This window comes from Monodon monoceros, unplaced genomic scaffold, assembly GCF_005190385.1.
Source record: "Monodon monoceros isolate NGI ecotype Baffin Bay Population unplaced genomic scaffold, NGI_Narwhal_1 Super_Scaffold_6, whole genome shotgun sequence".
Taxonomy (NCBI): domain Eukaryota; kingdom Metazoa; phylum Chordata; class Mammalia; order Artiodactyla; family Monodontidae; genus Monodon; species Monodon monoceros.
In genome coordinates, this window is record NW_021703783.1 from 47,918,498 (window position 1) to 47,936,600 (window position 18,103).

General features: G+C 42.4%; 1 protein-coding gene and 1 non-coding gene across 4 annotated transcripts in view; one reads left to right on the forward strand and one right to left on the reverse strand.

Annotated features, from left to right (window-relative positions):
* The window catches only part of PPM1H (protein phosphatase, Mg2+/Mn2+ dependent 1H), a 264,476-nt gene that overhangs the window by 232,189 nt on the left and 14,184 nt on the right, over positions 1–18,103 (reverse strand). The gene's annotated exons all lie outside the window — the stretch shown is intronic.
* TRNAG-CCC lies at positions 9,097–9,169 on the forward strand. The gene has a single exon. It is a non-coding gene; the product is annotated as a tRNA-Gly (tRNA).

The window sequence follows — 18,103 nt, forward strand, 5'->3', positions numbered from 1 at the left end:
GAAAAAAAAAAAAAAAAAAAAAAAAAAAAAAAAAAAAAAAAAAAAGTAGTAACGCAATGCAAAGGTGAAAGGCATGAGTTCGTAATGATGCCCAAACAAGAAAGGTTCATCTAAAGTATACAACAAGGCGTTATCATGCTAAGGAAGGGAAGAGAGTATCAGTTTAGTGCTTTGCTGATTTTAATAATAGAAGAGGGCTTCCCTGGTGGCACACTGGTTAAGAATCCGCCTGCCAATGCAGGGGACACGGGTTCGAGCCCTGGTCCGGGAAGATCCCACATGCCACAGAGCAACTAGGCCCATGGGCCACAACTACTGAGCCCACGCTCTAGAGCCCTCATACCGCAACTACTGAGCCCACACGCCGCAACTACTGAAGCCCGCGCGCCTAGAGCCTGCACGCCGCAACAAGAGAAGCCACCACAATGAGAAGCCCGTGCACTGCAACAAAGAGTAGCCCCCGCTCACTGCAACCAGAGCAAGCCCGCACGCGCAGCAACAAAGACCCAACGCAGCCAAAGGTAAATTAAATTAAATGTAAATATAAAAATCGATCTTTACAAATAATAATAATAGAAGAGTGCTAGGTGTTTTGTTTCCTCTATTACATACAGACAAACCTTGTCTTATCGCGCTTGGCTTTTTGTGCTTCTCAGATACTGCATTTTTTACAAACTGAAGGTTTGTGGCAACCTCACATTGAGGAAGACTACCAGCGCCATTTACTCAACAGCATTATTTTTTAATTAAGGTATATATACTTACTGCACACTTAATAGACTTCAGTAGAGTGTAAACATAACTTCTATATGCACTGAGGAACCAAAAAGTTTGTGTGACTCGTTTTACTGCATTTTTTTTTTTTTTTTTTTTTTTTTGCGATACGCAGGCCTCTCACCGTTGTGGCCTCTCCCACTGCGGAGCACAGGCTCCGGACGCACAGGCTCAGCGGCCATGGCTCACGGGCCCAGCCGCTCCGCGGCATGTGGGACCCTCCCGGACCGGGGCACGAACCCGCCTCCCCTGCATCGGCAGGCGGACTCTCAACCACTGCGCCACCAGGGAAGTTTCTTACTGCCATATTTTTGTGGTGGTCTAGCACTGAACCTGCAATATCTCCGAGGTGTGCCTGTATTTCTTTAAGTAGAGAAGGGTAAATGCAGGGAACATCCTAATACTAGTCCTAGCAGAGGTAGAGCAGACCAGTTAACAAAAAAGCATCAGTGCACTTTATAACTAGCGGGAAGAAAACTGAGAGGAGTGTCAAGACGATGAATTAGCTAAACGTATGAAGAGGTACACTAACTGCAGACTTCACCCCTCACACCCTAGGAGATGCTACCCCTAGATGGCCCTGCTAAGTGGAGTCAGGTAGTAATAAAGCACATGTAAGCTTCCAATGATGCACAGAGACCTGGCAAACATCAGGGTGACAGGGCAATGGTCCAGGAAACGCCAGCCAAGCAAAGTTTAGAGAATATAACATTCGGGGGGAGCACCATGCTGAAAAAAAACTAGGACCTGTATGGAAAGCATGATGGGTCCAAGGTCTTACTGATATAACAAATCGAGGACAGGTATAAAAAGGGGCCTAGCCAGATGACTAGTGGCTTGGAGTTGACAAATACAGATGACCAAAAATCAATCAGCTGGGGGCTTCCCTGGTGGCGCAGTGGTTGAGGGTCCGCCTGCCGATGCAGGGGACGCGGGTTCGTGCCCTGGCCTGGGAGGGTCCCACATGCCGCGGAGCGGCTGGGCCCGTGAGCCATGGCCGCTGAGCCTGTGCGTCCGGAGCCGGTAGAGGCCACAGCAGTGAGAGGCCCGCGTACCGCAAAAAAAAAAAAAATCAATCAGCTGATAACTAGATCCTGTCATCTCAGCTGGTCAGACTATTTCTCTGGCTCCGATGAGGTTTCCGTAATTGCGGAATTGTCCAACTGTATTGTTATATCCCCAGGAAAGTGTCAAAATGGACTTCGCTCTAACACTAGAAGTTATCAAAATATATGTTGCTCAAACCTTGGAAAGTTAACAAGTTAAAGAACAATAAATGAACGCCCATGGCATTAGTATTTTAGAATAGGTGTAAGTGTGTTACGTGTTTTGTAATCACCGGATCTTTGTGTGCTGTTTACAGTGTTTGTAGTATTCAGAAAACCCATCATTGTAGTTTAAATTGTTTAAAAAATTTAAGTCTACAACCATGTTTAAGTAGACTGAAGAACTGTTTAAGAAATTGATTTTTAAAGTTTGATTATGCATACAAATTTAATAGTTTGAGCACTAAGGTACACATAGTAGAAGGTGCTTCTCTCCACAAACAAAAACTTTTGGGCAGTAAAGACTATAAAAGTAGGTCACCAACAGAATGTCCAGAGGGTGTAAACTGTATTTCTCCAAATGAAAGACTATTCAGAAATACAGTAGTCTATTTCTTCCATCACATTGACCCCAGGGAAACAAAAGATAAGGCAACAATAGAAGAAAACAGAGGAGAAAGAAATGCTACACAGTGGCTAAGAGTCCTTCTTCCATAGTTCGTCTCTTAAAAGTAGGACATGGGAACAACTGGAAATTAACCACAACAGACTCCAGCATCAGTTCATTGTGTAAATGTAATCAGACATGTACAGCATAACAACAAATTCCTTCTCTTTCAGCTTTGCAATGAGTCTGAAATGACTAGGAATGCTAACGTGCCTGGAGCAATTAAACGCCACGTGAAGTTTTAGACGTGGAAGAGGGTGAGTTGGAGCTGAGAAAGTTTTGGAAGATTCCACTGACCCATTTCCCGCTGAAGAAGGGGTTAAACCAAAACAGATCACCTCCTAATCCTTGGGTCTCCTGGTCCCTGGCGCCTTCTCTCTTTACAAAAGTAATGTTTTTCTTTCGAAAGGCTGCAGACTATTCTTTCCACAGCTCTCTCTCCTGCCCCTCCCCTCACCTAAGACATGCGCTCTAAACGCTCACTAATGGGAGAAAGACTAGAAACAGCAGCACCGCGTGGGGAAATTTCCATCATCATCTCATTTCATCACCACAAATCTTGGGAGCTAGATATCATCTCCCTAGTTTTATAGATGGAGAAAGTGGTGTTCCGAGAAAATGAGCAAACTGCAATTCTTCAGAGGCGCTGAGTGCCCAGGCCTACTGCCAACGCCTGCACGCTCTCTCATTGTCCGGTGTCCTCTGGGTTCTCTGCTCCATTCTTTATACTGGGGCTGCCTGTCAAGAGTTCTTTCTCAGATGAATTGCAAAGTCAAAAGCCTTGACTCTGAAACTAAAATAAAAGCACTATAAATAAGCCCCTGGTCTAATTCTCCTTCGTTGATCCAATGAATATTTCTCACATAAAGGGCTATCACCCTAGCCTGGGTCTCAATAAACTCCCTGTGTGACCTGGAAAATTGGAATGCATACCTGGATCAAGAAAGGGCAGGAATACTCATTCTAAGTTTTCTACAGCCAGACACAGTGCGATGAGCTCTCCATACCAGCCTGCCCTTCAGCTTCAGGTCTGAAAAAGGGTGCCTAGCAACACCCAGCTCCCAGCAGCTGACAGAGACCTACTCCCTCCTCTTCCTGACCGTCCTTGCGATGCTCTCTCTACATTCAGTCAGGACAGAGTGCAACAACTTTAAAACCAGCGTCTGAAGCTGTTAGGGCAAGATTAATTAAGATCATTTTTTAAAGCCTGAGGCAGAAGAGAAATTAACATTCCATTTATTTTAAGATATAGTACACAAGAGAAGAGTAAGTGTTGAGGACAAGTAGAGGACAACCTGCTCATGGATTTGCTTACAATCACAATCACGCATACCTAACAGGTCATGAGGGATGGAGTTGTGCTTATTTTTATTTCATTTTTAAAAGCCTACCTAAAAAGGCAAGAAAAGCATATTTCTACTAACCAAAAGTTATCTGCATTCTGAATTCATGCAAGGAGGGGAAAACCGCCAAGAATGCCATGTAAGGTTGGGTAGCATGTCCACTGCACAAATACGCTGAGCAGCCAAGGTATGACATCAGGGGCTATAGTATCCACCTGGAGAAATATAGAGTCCTCTTTAAAATCTGTACATAGGTTCCATGTAGCCAGTGACAGCTGGATCATTCATGAGGTCCACTTGCAAAATGAAAATGTGGGGGTCCCTTGTTCAAAACTTAAAAGGATTTCAAGAAGGCAACGGCCGAGCATTTAGCCAAGCACAGGACTCTCCTCCATGCAGGGGTTGCTCACTCATGAAGCCAGACCCACATCTGGGCTAGTGACACCCTGATCACAACACACAGCACAGAAAAAGAACCATCAGATGGGACTTGCTTTGCTTTTACTTTTACTAAACAAGGATGATGACAAACAAAACTTTGAGAAACATCCTCTTTTACTCTCACACTCCCAAAAGAAGTTCGCCTCATGAAACAGGCCAATTTGAAAAAAAAATTTTTTTTGATTCTTATTCTTAAGCAAAAAGCATTGCTTGTATGACACAAGAAAAGAAAGAACAGAAAAGTTAATGTAATTGCTGAAATAAAAACCTTCATTTTCAGTAGTGAAAAGCAAATACCACAAAAAACTAAACTAGTACTCTAGGGGAGCAAAATTGGCCACCCCAAAATGTCTCCTCGGATTACTTCCGAGCTGAAAACAGTCAAGGCCCAAACGGCTCAGGAAGAAACTTTGATCTTCTCCCGTTAACTAGACAGAGAGTCTGTTCCAGGAATAGAGCTATCACCAGATATCGTCATAGACAGGCTAGGTGTAGGGGAGGACTCAGAGATCAGAGTCCACTCTGTGTCCCATTGTCTCTGCAAGGCCCAGCAAACATTTACCAAACATTTGCTTTTCCATCTCCATGGCAATTGCCTTCCTCCACTTGTAAGTCCCAAGTCCCTACCCACAACATCCTCTTTTGTCTTTAGCTGAAGATGGTATTGAAGGTGAGGATTTCAGCTATTTTGGTGAGTTACTCAGTTTTCCTTGGTCTCCCCCATGTATACATGTTATTAAACTTTTGTTCAATCTTCTCCTGTTAATCTGTCTCATGTCAACTTAATTCTTAGACCAGCCAGAAGAACCTAGAAGAGTAGAGGAAAATTTCCTCCTCCCTACAGTACCACACGGGATAGATAACCTTGAGAAACTATTCCAGAACATGGGAAAAATGAATAAAGAAACTAAAAGGACTGGGGCTTCCCTGGTGCCTCAGTGGTTAAGAACCCACCTGCCCAACGCAGGGGACACGGGTTCGAGCCCTGGTCCAGGAAGATCCCACATGCCACGGAGCAACTAAGTCCGTGTGCCACAACTACTGAAGCCTGAGCGCCTAGAGCCCGTGCTCTGCAACAAGAGAAGCCACCACAGTGAGAAGCCCACACACTTCAATGAAGAGCAGCCCCTGCTCACCGCAACTAGAGAAAGCTCGCGCATAGCGAAGAAGACTCAACGCAGCCAAAAATAAAATTAATTAATTAACTTTAAAAAAAAGAAATAAAAAAGGTAAAGGCTCACGTACAAATGAGAGAGAAATCTGGCAATCCACCCCTAGAACAGAGGATCTCAATAAATGACATGCTATTATAACATCACATTTTGCAAGGACGCATAAATGTATTTTAACCATACATAAGACAGCAGGGCCAACGGAGCACAATTGGTAGTACAAAGTACAATATAAGAAAATGTCTCAGAGCTTAAAAGTCTTGAGATTGAAAACAGTGAGTGCTAATGGAAATCAAGGCAAAATTAATGCCATACCTTGCAGACTTCCTAGATACTACAAAGAATATGGCCAACCATGACAAGTGTCCTTATAAGGGTGAGATGAGAGATTTGTCACAAACACGAGAGAAGGCAATGTGACCTCGGAGGCAGGGATTGGAGTGATGTGACCACAAGCCAAGGAATGCCAGCAGCCACCTGAAGAAGCCGGAAGAGGCAAAGAATGGATTCTCCCCTAGAGCCTTCAGAAGGAGCATGGCCCTGCCGATATCTAGATTTCAGGCTTCGGGTTCCAGGACTGTGGGAAAAGAAATTTCTGTTGTTTTAAGCCACTCATTTGGTGTTTTTTTTTGTTTGTTTTTTTGTTTGTTTTTTTTTACTGCAGCCCTAGGAAACAAATACATTAGGCATTACGTAACAAATACATTCCACATACAATAAAGCTCCAAGACATTGCTCCTCTGGCTCAAAAGTCTCCGGCTTGTAGAGGATACAGGGCTGACCCACCTGATAGTTAACACTGGAGTGGGCAACCACCAAGTCAGAGTCGTGACCAGGAGGGATCTGGATCTACAGCCCAACGGAGGAAATCCCAGCCAGCTGGCTTCACGGAGGTGCTCCAGCTATTTTTTGACCTTTAAATAATGCCTCCTTGGGCTTCCCTGGTGGCGCAGTGGTTGGGAGTCCGCCTGCCAATGCAGGGGGCGCAGGTTCGTGCCCCGGTCCGGGAGGATCCCACGTGCCGCGGAGCGGCTGGGCCCGTGAGCCACGGCCGCTGAGCCTCCGCGTCCGGAGCCTGTGCTCCGCAACGGGAGAGGCCGCAGCGGTGAGAGGCCCGCGTAACACACACACACACACAAAAATAATAATGCCTCCTTGATTTTAGGCAATAAAATTTCTTTGGAACTGAAGGGGAACAAAATATGCCACCTCCAAGTATGCCTCTCTGGCATAAGGATGATCTTGAGCTGGTTATTTTTAAGAAATAGCAAACACCAGAGAAACTCTGAAAACCTAGTAGATGTTACCCTTTGTAAGAGGCATTTAAGCATATAGGGGAAATTTCCATTTCCCCTCTTGGTTCCGGAAAGAGGAGGATGACTAAATCTCTAGAAACTATTATCAGTGGAGAGGCAGCAATTTAAATCTGCACAACAGCCCTACCCTTGTTTACTGTGCTTTTCCTAATAACCTCCTAAAACTGGCTCTCACATCTTTTGTCTTTAGCCAAAGGTATTTAAGGTGATAACTCAGGGGAATTCCCTGGAGGTCCAGGGGTTTCAGGAAGTTAATCAGTTTCCCTGGGTATCTCCTATGTATACAGGAGACATACATGTGATTAAACTTCTGTTTTACTCCTGCTAATACGTCTTTATTACCAGAGTGGGGGAGTGGGCAGTGTCTCAGCCAAGAACCCAGAAGGGTAGAGAGAAAATTATTTTTCCTCCCGGACAGGATCCCCCTGTATCATTATTGGGAGTTTTGTCTCACTTATGGGTTCCGGGCTGGGAATAAAGCAGTAAACAAAACAGACGTAGACCTTGCCCTGAGGGGCTTCCAGTAAGAGTGGGGTATATATTAAACAAATAATTATTTACCATCTTTCTTGTTCTCACATTTGTTTCATACTCACAAGCACCCTGCGAGTTAGGACTAATCCCTGGCTCACAGACGTGGAAACGGCCATTAAGTGTCAGCTAGAAGGAGCTGATCTGGGGTTGGACTGGGCCAAAGAACTCTGGAGCCCACTGCTTAGAGGACAGCACTACACCAGCTCCTCGCTGGGCCTCCCTGACTTACTATTGGAAAATGGAGCTACCGTTTATTCACCCTGTTTCTCAGGCCCAAAACTCTGGAGTCACCCTTGACTCCTCTTTTTCTCCCCAACAATATTACAAGCTGTAAACTACACTCATTTGCCCAACTTTTAAACCCTACATTATTCTCCTTATCCTCCCAAAAGGGAACTTACAATTTCAACAAGCTTCTTAATCAAATGTAGCATCCAAAATTTGTTGGGTTTGGTTTCTTGGGGGGTTTTTTGGCATAAGATATTATATTTCCAGGAAGTGTGTATGTGATCTTGTACAATTCATTTACTGACCTTAAGTACATAAGTATGCTCTTCACAATTATTTCACAAGCGTGCTTGGAGTCCTCCCTGTGTGCGAGCCCATTCAGCCTCCGGTCCCTGGCTCTCCTGCAGCTCGTCTTACGACCCGAGCGTTTACTTATTTTCAGGCCTTTGCACATAGGTTTCCACTTTCAGGGGATCCGTTGGCAGATTCCCACTAATTACCACTCATCCTTCAGTCTCAGCTTTGACTACAGGCTCTGTGAGGACAAGGGCCATGCTTTTCTTCTCCACTGTATCCCCAACACCCATCCCATTACCTGCACAGAGAAAGTGTCTAACAAATCTCAGCTGAACCAACATCACCTCCTCAGCACCACAGCTCAGGGTTAGGTAGCCCTCCCTTCCTGCCCCTAACACCCTAAGCCTCCCCCATACCAGCACTTATCACTTGATACTTTAATTGCTGTTTTTCTCCTCTACTAGATTAAGTTCCTGAAGGCCCACGTTTTATCTTGGTTACTATTCAATCCCAAAGCCTGCCACAGCACCTGGCAATATTTGTTGACTAACCTTATTAAACCTTTGAGTAACTCACCTGTTTCCCTTTTTCAATAAAAAAGGAAAAGATGACATCCATTTCACAATACTCCTGAGAGCCTTTGATTACATTAAAGGACTCTAATTAGAAATTCAGGTAAGTAGCGAAACCCACTTCATAAGCTACACAACTCATTCATTTATCAGAGAATTATTTCTTCACGGTCCCAATTTACTGCCTGAGATACTAAGAAAATCTAGAATTTGTATGTCAACTATATTTCAATGAAATAAGTAAAATTAAGAAAAAGAAAGAAAAATCTAGAACCACTTTCATACCACAGGCAACCACTGACTTTAATTTCCCAAATATTGACACAATTTGCAAAGGTACATCAGGAAGGATGGGCTATATTACGCTGTGTTCACAAAGGTTTCTTTGTCACACACTCTACATGCCCATTTCAGGTTGGCTCCACATGTCCTCATCAGGGAGGACAGAGCCTCCACTGTCTAGAGGGTCCCCAGGTTGAGGAAGGGAAGATGGTGAACAGCCACGTCCCCAACAGAACTGGAAATAACTGGTGAACACCATCAGCAAGCACTTGGCAGAAATGTAAACATTCTACAAAAGTAGTTAATTCACTTTCTACCTATGGCATCCCAAAAAGTAACTCTGACTCAATATACATGTACTCAATTGGTTGTGTTTTTTGGGTTTTTTTTTTTTTGCTTTAATAAAACTAACCACACAGGGACTTCCCTGGCGGTCCAGTGGTTAAGACTCTGCACTCCCAATGCAGGGGGCCCAGGTTCGATCCCTGGCTGGGGAACTAAGGTCCTGCATGCCACACAGTGCAGCCAAAAATTAAAATTAAAATTAAACTAACAAGACAAATGCACGTTATTCCAAATTATATGGCAATTCACCAAAAAAAAGTATCCACCATAATGTAATTGAACAAGAAGAGAATAAGCTATCTCACCAGAAAACCTACACAACAGAATTTTATTAACAGACCAGTGTAGCTCTGGAAACTAAAGGCAGATTTGTTCCCCAGCTGTTCACAGGTATTGGCACAGTGAGGTCTTGGCATTATCCAACTGCTTCCACCTGGCATTGTCAAAAACCATTAGCTCGTGAATGACACACGAGCAAGGAATACCTACCATGTCCTTTACAACTCCTGTAATTCGCACTCATATTTCAAACAAATCTAAATTCAGACTCATGCAAAGCACACAATATAGGCAGGCATAGTGAAGGGATGATCACAGCAGAGGGGACCACAGTAAGTGTTCAGGAGAGAGGCAAGGCTAAAGATAAATTCAAATCCCAATGAAAGTCACATGGATAAAACAGCTAATGGAGAGGGTGAAGAGAAGCAGGGAGAGGTTCGGAGAGCCCAGGAACAGCGCTATTGAGAGGAGATTTCTGAGAAGAAAAGGGAGCAGAGTTAGAAAATTAGAAAAAGGACCAGAGGAAGGAGTCTCCAGAAGTTAAGAGATACAAGAGTTCATGGACTAGAGAGTGAGTAGCAGCAATGACTGCTCTGGTGAGGATGTGGAAGATGAACAAATTTAAGTGACTGCTTGAACCTAAAAAGTCACTGATGACCTTGGGCAAGCATATTCCTGAGGAGCACTGAAGTAGAAGCAATGCATGGAGACCACCCACAGTTGCTGGTGTGCATCCTACTCTCACTCCTCTGTGCACCAACCCCTCTCTCCTCTCCAGCCCCTCCACTGGCTGGCTGACTTCTTAATCGTTCAGCTCCTGCCACGCCTCCTGTGGGAAGCCTTCTCTGATGTCCCCGCCCTGGGCTCGTCTCCCCACGATGCCCTGTGCTGTTCAGTTGGATGGGTCTCCCACTAGACACTTTGGGGAAAGCGGCCTCTCTAATCTGTCTTTGTGTCTCTGGCACCCAGAAGGGTTCTTGGCATACAGAAGGCATTCCATGTGTGTTTGTGTAAGGAAAGAAATAAAGGGGTTACAAAAAGAGAGCAACTTTGGGTCCAGTAACTTGAAGGGGAAATATGGACTAGAAGAGGGGATGTGCCGTTTGACCCAACAGCAATGACTTAGCACACCTTTGGGCCAAGGGGGAGGCAACGAGAAGAGTCAAGATGCTGGAATTACAAATAGAGGAGATGCAAGTCAGGGCACATATGAGCATATGTGGCAGGGAGAGAAGGCATTAACACTTCTGGCAGAACATTTCTCCATCTCCAACAGCAAGGGACAAGAAAGATGATGTTAAAGAGGTCCCAAGGTGGCCTGAAAGAGGAGCTTGTGCTGAACAAAGATCCAGTAAGGGGGGAAGGTAAGGGCCTCTACCAACACAGAGGGAGGCACGAATGGGATAGTTGGAGGGAAAAGGAAAAGGTCTGGAAAGGCACTATGCAGACTGGCAAGGAATCAATAAGAAATGAGACGGCAACTGAAAACAATTAAACCTCTTTACACATCCAGTCAGTCCCACTCCTGTCCATCCTTCTTTCAACTTTTCCCTCAAATCTATCCTTCCTTTCCAGTTGAAGACTCTTCTTGGTTTATGCAATTAGTATCAGGCCTAGACCATTATGGCTGTGTAATTCGGTATTTCCTTAACTGTGTTTCTCAAAATGTTAATAAGTGCACTTACCGAAAAAGGTAAGTAAATGGATTTCATAGTCAGATACATTTAGGAAGCAACACATACTCTCCCTCAGTTTCAAAATTCTCCACAGTGAATTACAAGCTCTAAGAAATCCTACAAAGATATCGACCTAACTCTAACCCAGCATGGGTGCAGATTCTTTCTCACGTGGCACCTATAATGAAATACAATAAGTAAAACCTGATTTTCCACTGCAGGTTCCATCTACAAATGTAGGCTACAAGCCACCACCATGCATTAGTCAGGATATGCTATGTGACAAACATCCCCCAAATCCTAGTAGCTTCACACAACAGATATTGATCACTACATACCTGAACAACCCTACAGGGCAATGTCCCTGCTATAGGGACTCAGTGGACTAAGGCTCCACCAACCTGTAGATGAACCATCTGAAACACACAGCCTTCTCACTATTGTATGAGAGGAAGATGATATTGGACGGTCTTCCAACTACAGTTAAATGCTTCAGCCTGGAAGTGACATTTGACTTCCGCTCACAACACCCTGGGCAGCACTAGTCATATGGGCCCACCTAGCTTAAAAGGGAGCAGAAAAGTCTAAGCCTCCCATGTGTCCTGACAAGAAGAGAATCAGAGAAGGGGTAAAGTGCTCAATGTCCCTACTGCATACCTCCTCCTCATTCCCAATCAGCCCCCGCGGTCTGCTAGCTCTACATCTAGAAGCCCTCCAACACTACCCTCTTCTTTCATTCACTATCATACCTCACCTTCACCTGTTTCTCTCCTATGCCTACCAGTTATTTTTCCAAAATATCTCATCATGTTATTCCCAACACCTGATTACTAAAAACATCCTTTGTGGCTACCTACTATTTATGGTAGAAAACTCCTTATTATGATATACAAGGGCCTTCACTCTCTTCACCTCAATCTACCTTTTCAGCCCTGTCCCTGGCCTCTGTACACTTTTTTTTTTTAAGGTCTGACACTTTCTGGACTAGGTCTTACTTTGATTTTAATTGCAATGAGTCAGAAATCTCAGGGCAAAAGAAAAATTGGCTTAGGGTTTCAGTGGCTCTCTAATGTCTTGTCAAACACAGGCAGACACAGCAGCGTCTGCAGCTCTGTGCCTTCGGTTCTACTATCCCGTTTTCTAGAATGTGCTCTACTTCCCTGGTGATTCAATCAGGTAGGCCAGGGGGTGTTTGGCACAGACTGTAGCAGAGCTTCTGCAGGACATATCCAGGTGATGCTATCAGCACACGAGGGAGGATGCCCCTCATCATTATTACCTTTCCTGTAGCAAGAGTTGTGGTCCACAGTGAATTCACCGTAGACCTCCATCCATGACAAATCCCACTAGGTCTAATCTCCCATTTCCCCTCCATTCCTCAATACATAACGTGAAGGTGTACATCCCAAGAGCAACCCAGCAGGAGTTCTAAATACAGAAGCATCATTCAGATACGGTTCTTTTTACCATAATGAAGGGAAGCACAAATCTTACAGGAGATTTCAGAGGCCATGCCTGGCAAACAAAAAGAGCAATCAAAATTTTATCAGCACCCACTCTTTCCATAAGAAGACAGGATCATTCTATGTCTAGTGCCAGGCGGCTCGGGCTCCAGGTGGAGATTTTCTCTGAGGAGCTTCAACAAATGTATACCTACAAATTGTCACAAAAGATAATTCTAATTCCCAGAAATAGCCACTTTCACACCATCATGCTTTTACTCACGCTGTTGTCTCCCTCATATGCCTCCTCTATCCAATACCCATTCCATAAGAGTTAGACAAGTGTCAGCTTTGCTAACCCCCTTCCCATTTTCCCCAATCCCACCAGAATTAAGGGACTAAATTTATAGGCTGAGTTCCCATTTGCTGAGTTCCCATTGCACTTGTTGAATTTCTTTATCACAGTAGCTCACTGTCTTATAGTTAGACACATACTATATCTCCCCGGCTAACCTGTGAACTTCTTGAAGATAGGGAATGCATTTTTTTTCATACTTTAGAGCTTTATATTCAGTAGGAGTTTAATAAATGTTAACTGACTGAAAACTGAATTAACAATGTTTCCTGTCAACCTAGCTGACATAATCTAAGTTTTATTTGTACCCGGTATGGCTTATTAAAAGTGGGCTTTATTCAGCTCAATATCGAACAAACAACCCAATCCAAAAATGGGCAGAAGACCTAAATAGACATTTTGCCGAAGAAGATATACAGATTGCCAACAAGCACATGAAACAACGCTCAACATCATTAATCATTAGAGAAATTCAAATCAAAACTACAATGAGATATCATCTCACACCGGTCAGAATGGCCATCATCAAAAAATCTACAAACAATAAATGCTGGCGAGGGTGTGGAGAAAAGGGAACCCTCTTGCACTGTTGGTGGGAATGTAAATTGATACAGCCACTATGGAGAACAGTATGGAGGCTCCTTAAAAAAATAGAACTACCATATGACCCAGCAATCCCACTACTGGGCATATACCCTAAGAAAACCATAATTCAAAAAGATTCATGTACCACAATGTTCACTGCAGCTCTATTTACAATAGCCAGGACATGGAAGCAACCTAAGTGTCCATCAACAGATGAATGGATAAAGAAGATGTGGCACATATATACAATGGAATATTACTCAGCCATAAGAAGAAACGAAATTGAGTTACTTGTAGTGAGGTGGATGGACCTAAAGTCTGTCATACAGAGTGAAGTAAGTCAGAAAGAGAAAGACAAATACCGTATGCTGACACATATATATGGAATCTAAACAAAACAAACAAAATAAATGGTCATGAAGAACCTAGGGGCAAGACGGGAATAAAGACACAGACCTACTAGAGAATGGACTTGATACGGGGAGGGGGAAGGGTAAGCTGGGACAAAGTGAGAGAGTGGCATGGACATATATACACTACCAAATGTAAAATAGATAGCTAGTGGGAAGCAGCCGCATAGCAGCGGGAGATAGCTCGGTGCTTTGTGACCACCTAGAGGGGTAGGATAGGGAGAGTGGGAGGGAGGGAGACGCAAGTGGGAAGAGATATGGGGACATGTGTATATGTATAACTGATTCACTTTGTTATAAAGCAGAAACTAACAAACACACCATTGTAAAGCAATTATATTCCAATAAAGGTGTTAAAAAAATAAAGTATATGATTCAATGGTTTTTACTGTAGAAAAAAGAAGTCGGCATTACTGATCATAGGTTGTTAAAATTATGTTTATTAAAGAAAATAATCAAACTGTTTATTTTACTAACATAACACAATCTAAACATTTTCTGTTTTGTTTTTGGTGTGTGTCCCATAACACATTCTAAAAAGCTTGAATGCCATACGGTATGAAATGGAGATAACTCACCCTTCAACTTATAAATACCTAACCTATTATATTTAAGGAACAAAACACCTAAATTACTTAGTTTCCTAATAATACTGCAAAATTAGCTTTACAGATGAGGTAAAACCCTGCTTTGAGATATGGTAAAAATAAATATATCCCAGGAAAGGACATGTAATTTAAGTTCAAACACTAAGAGTGTTTCTTGTGAGAAAAATTAGTGGCACATACTGTTTTGAATCGTTCCTATTTAAATTGGAATAAACCTACTATAGAAATGGATGCTCAAGCAATTCTGGTATGAACAGATACCGAAAGTAAATCAATCCTCTCAGAGTATCAAAAAGCAAAATAGGGAGGAAGCTGAAGTAGGTAATGACCCAACCACTCATTCCTAGCCATTTAGCCCTGATATCTTCAAAGAGCTATTGAAGCTAGCAGCTGGTCACTTGGCATCTGAAATGAACCTACCACTATATTTATCCTCCACTATAGAAAAATGTAGCATATTCAACTCCAGCTCACAAAGAACCAATACTGATTAACAGAACTATTCTCAACACTGTGAAAATATGTCCCACAGTGACACATTTTAAGTAGACAGCTTCCCAGTGCTTTTAAAATATAATTTGACTTCCATGAGTTTTCAAAACCAAATCTTAAGCAAGATACCGCGTCCTTTACTCTTAGGTCAGAGATGCTGACAAGAGTAGAGTGATAAAGTGGCTGCAGGGCCGCATACAAGCACAGATATTGATTTAAATTACATCAAGTACAGCTGCTTTCCACAGCAGTTTAACTGCCAAAGTAGAGGACATTCGCTCTGTACCAAGTGACAGCCCAATTCTGAGAGCACTACAGATGTCCTCAGGTCACCCACCCTCAGGCAACTTGGGGCTAACCAGAGGAGCTAAATTCAACACTGGTTGTGATCTTCATTCCCTTTCTTTCTGGAAGGATCAGTAGGTTTCTACCAATTTCACATCTGTTTCAACTTTTCATACACTCTATTCGGACATCTACATACTTTACAAATTATGGTTTGGCTCTAACTGAATCATGCCTTAAAAAAGGTCATCCCAGAGTGGAACCAACGGGAACCAACTATGCTGGAATCATCACCATCATAATTTTACCTGCCTCACTGATAACAATGGGTCCTTCTACACGAATACTTCAAATCAAAACTTTTCTGGACAGAGAGAGTTACTGCCTCATTACTCTCCAAGAATTAGAGGGGGAAAAAAGCCTATAAATTTAGTCCCTTTTAATCCAGGATAAACTGTTTGTTTAGAATTTTTTATTTTGTTTGCTCTAGAAACAATATTACAGTCTGTGCTTGGTGCTCACTCTTCATTGCTGCACAGGATGTGGGGACAGAAGGCGATCCTCCAGGCAAGAGGCTTAGTCTCCATTCCACCACCCTGAGTTTACCAGGCTGTTAGATTCAGAAGTTTGTATCATTAAATCACATGTAATTAGATTTTGAATTCACTACCACCTTTGCTAACATGCAAAACAGCCAACAGATCCTCCAGAGATTTTATTCATGATAAAACAAATAAGGCAAATGAAAAAGCATTAACTTTTATGAACTGTATACAAGTACCTTACAAGTCAGTAAAAAATAACTCATCAGTGCACAACCTCTGCTGTGCTTGAGTAAGGAGGTACTTACTCAGCACCTCCTAGCTGGAAAGGACTCAGTCAATGACTTAACTGAGAACTAATAAAGTGAACCAGCTTGCTGAAGCCATAAGCTGGTTAGAAGAGCCAGGATGACCTCAAGCTGCATCTTTGAGGTTCTCATCTTCCCCCAGCACCATGCTACTCCTATGTCACACTAGGCTTAGATTTTTATCTTTTCATGAATTTATCTTCCCAACAAGAATGTTAAGCCTCTTAAAATCTCTGTATATTTTGCCCCTTAGCTCATGTGAAGTATACAGCAAATCTGTGATAAACGATACAAAGAAAACCAGTACAATACACTACTAAATAATCCCAGAATTGCCATAAACCTAAAGTGCTCGAAGATCTGTACTTTTAACCCCAACTCTAGCAAATTCTGTCCCCTATTGTTTTTATTATCTATTAAAGATAGACAATACTAACCCCTCTCAACTGTCTAATGGTCTTAAATAGCCCAAACATAATGACACACAGCCCTTTGGAGCAAACAAAGTACTCCACCATCTGGAATAAAAACCACAGAGTGTGTGGAAGTGTATTCCTGAATCAGTACAAATATTCATATTGGAAGTGGAAGAGCTATTGATACATTCCACTGGAACTTTTTTAAAGTGGTCTAAGGTTTTCTATCTGTAAAATAGAGTTCAAAAAATAAGACAGAGGGACTTCCTTGGTGGTCCAGTGGCTAATACTCCGCACTCTCAATGTAGGGGGCCCGGGTTCGATCCCTGATCAGGGAACTAGATCCCACATGCCACAAAGAAGATCCCAAACGCAGCAAACTAAGACCCGGCGCAGCCAAATAAAATAGTACGGCAGAAAGTTATGTTAACTGTTTATTCTCCACACTGGCAGTTCTCAAAGTATGATCTGGGAACCCCAGGGAAACTCAAAGACCGTTTCAAGGGATACATGAGGTCAAAATTATTTTCATCATGATGCTATGATGTTACTTTCCTTTTTCACACTCATTCTTTCATGAGTATGAGTGGAGCTGACTCATGAGTGTGACAGTACAACCTATTAAGTGCAGAAGCAGATACGAATCCAGCTGTCTTCTATTAAGGCAGACACTAAAGGGACTTGTGAGTGTACAATGATGCCACTCTTCTTACTAAATTGGGTTTTGTTCTGCAAAACATGGGTATTTTTTATTTAAAATGTTTCCATGTTTCTTTTTAACTAAATTTATAAATTTTTTTTTAATTTCTCAGTTTTAATTTCCAGTACAGTAAATATAACATATATTCAGGCATACCTCATTTTATTGCACTCATTTTATTGTGCTCCACAGATACTGCATTTTTTTCTTTTCTTTTTTTTTTTTTTTTTTTTTTACAAATTGAAGGTTTGTGGCAACCCTGCATCAAGCAAATCTATCGGCACCATTTTTGCAACAGGATTTGCTCACTTCATGTCTCTGTATCATTTTGGTAATTTTCGCAAATTTTCAATTTTTTTCAGTTGTTATGTTCGTAATGGTCATCTATGATGAGTGATCTTTGATGTTACTATTGTAACAGATTACAATAAAGATGTAAAAGATTACAACTCACGGAAGGCTAATATGATTGTTAGCATTTTTTAGCAATAGGTATTTTTTTACCTAAGGTATGTACATTTTTCTCAGACGTAATGCTATTGTACACTCACTGGACTACAGTACAGTGTAAACATAAATTTTATACGCACTGGGAAAACCGAAAAATTCATGTGACTCACTTTATTGGTGTTATTCACTTTATTGCAGTGGTCTGGAACTGAAACTATTGTATCTCTGAGATGTGCCTGTATAGCTGACAAAAACAAAAACTCCTCAGGGTCAGCTTGGGAACCGACACCAATTTAGGAGTAGAATTTAATGACATTGAGTAAAGAATTTTATTCTAACTGGTGCATATCTACATGCACATGATTTTAAGTTAGAAGATATCGGGCTGGGGTTGGGCAGAGAGGGAAATGGACCAATTACCTTGTGTGACTTTGAGTTTTCATACCAAACCAAAAGTGCAAGTTTCAGTATAAACAATCTAATTCATAGGTGAACTAAATCATAGATTGTGCTTAATTCAATAATGCTTCAGCTTGTG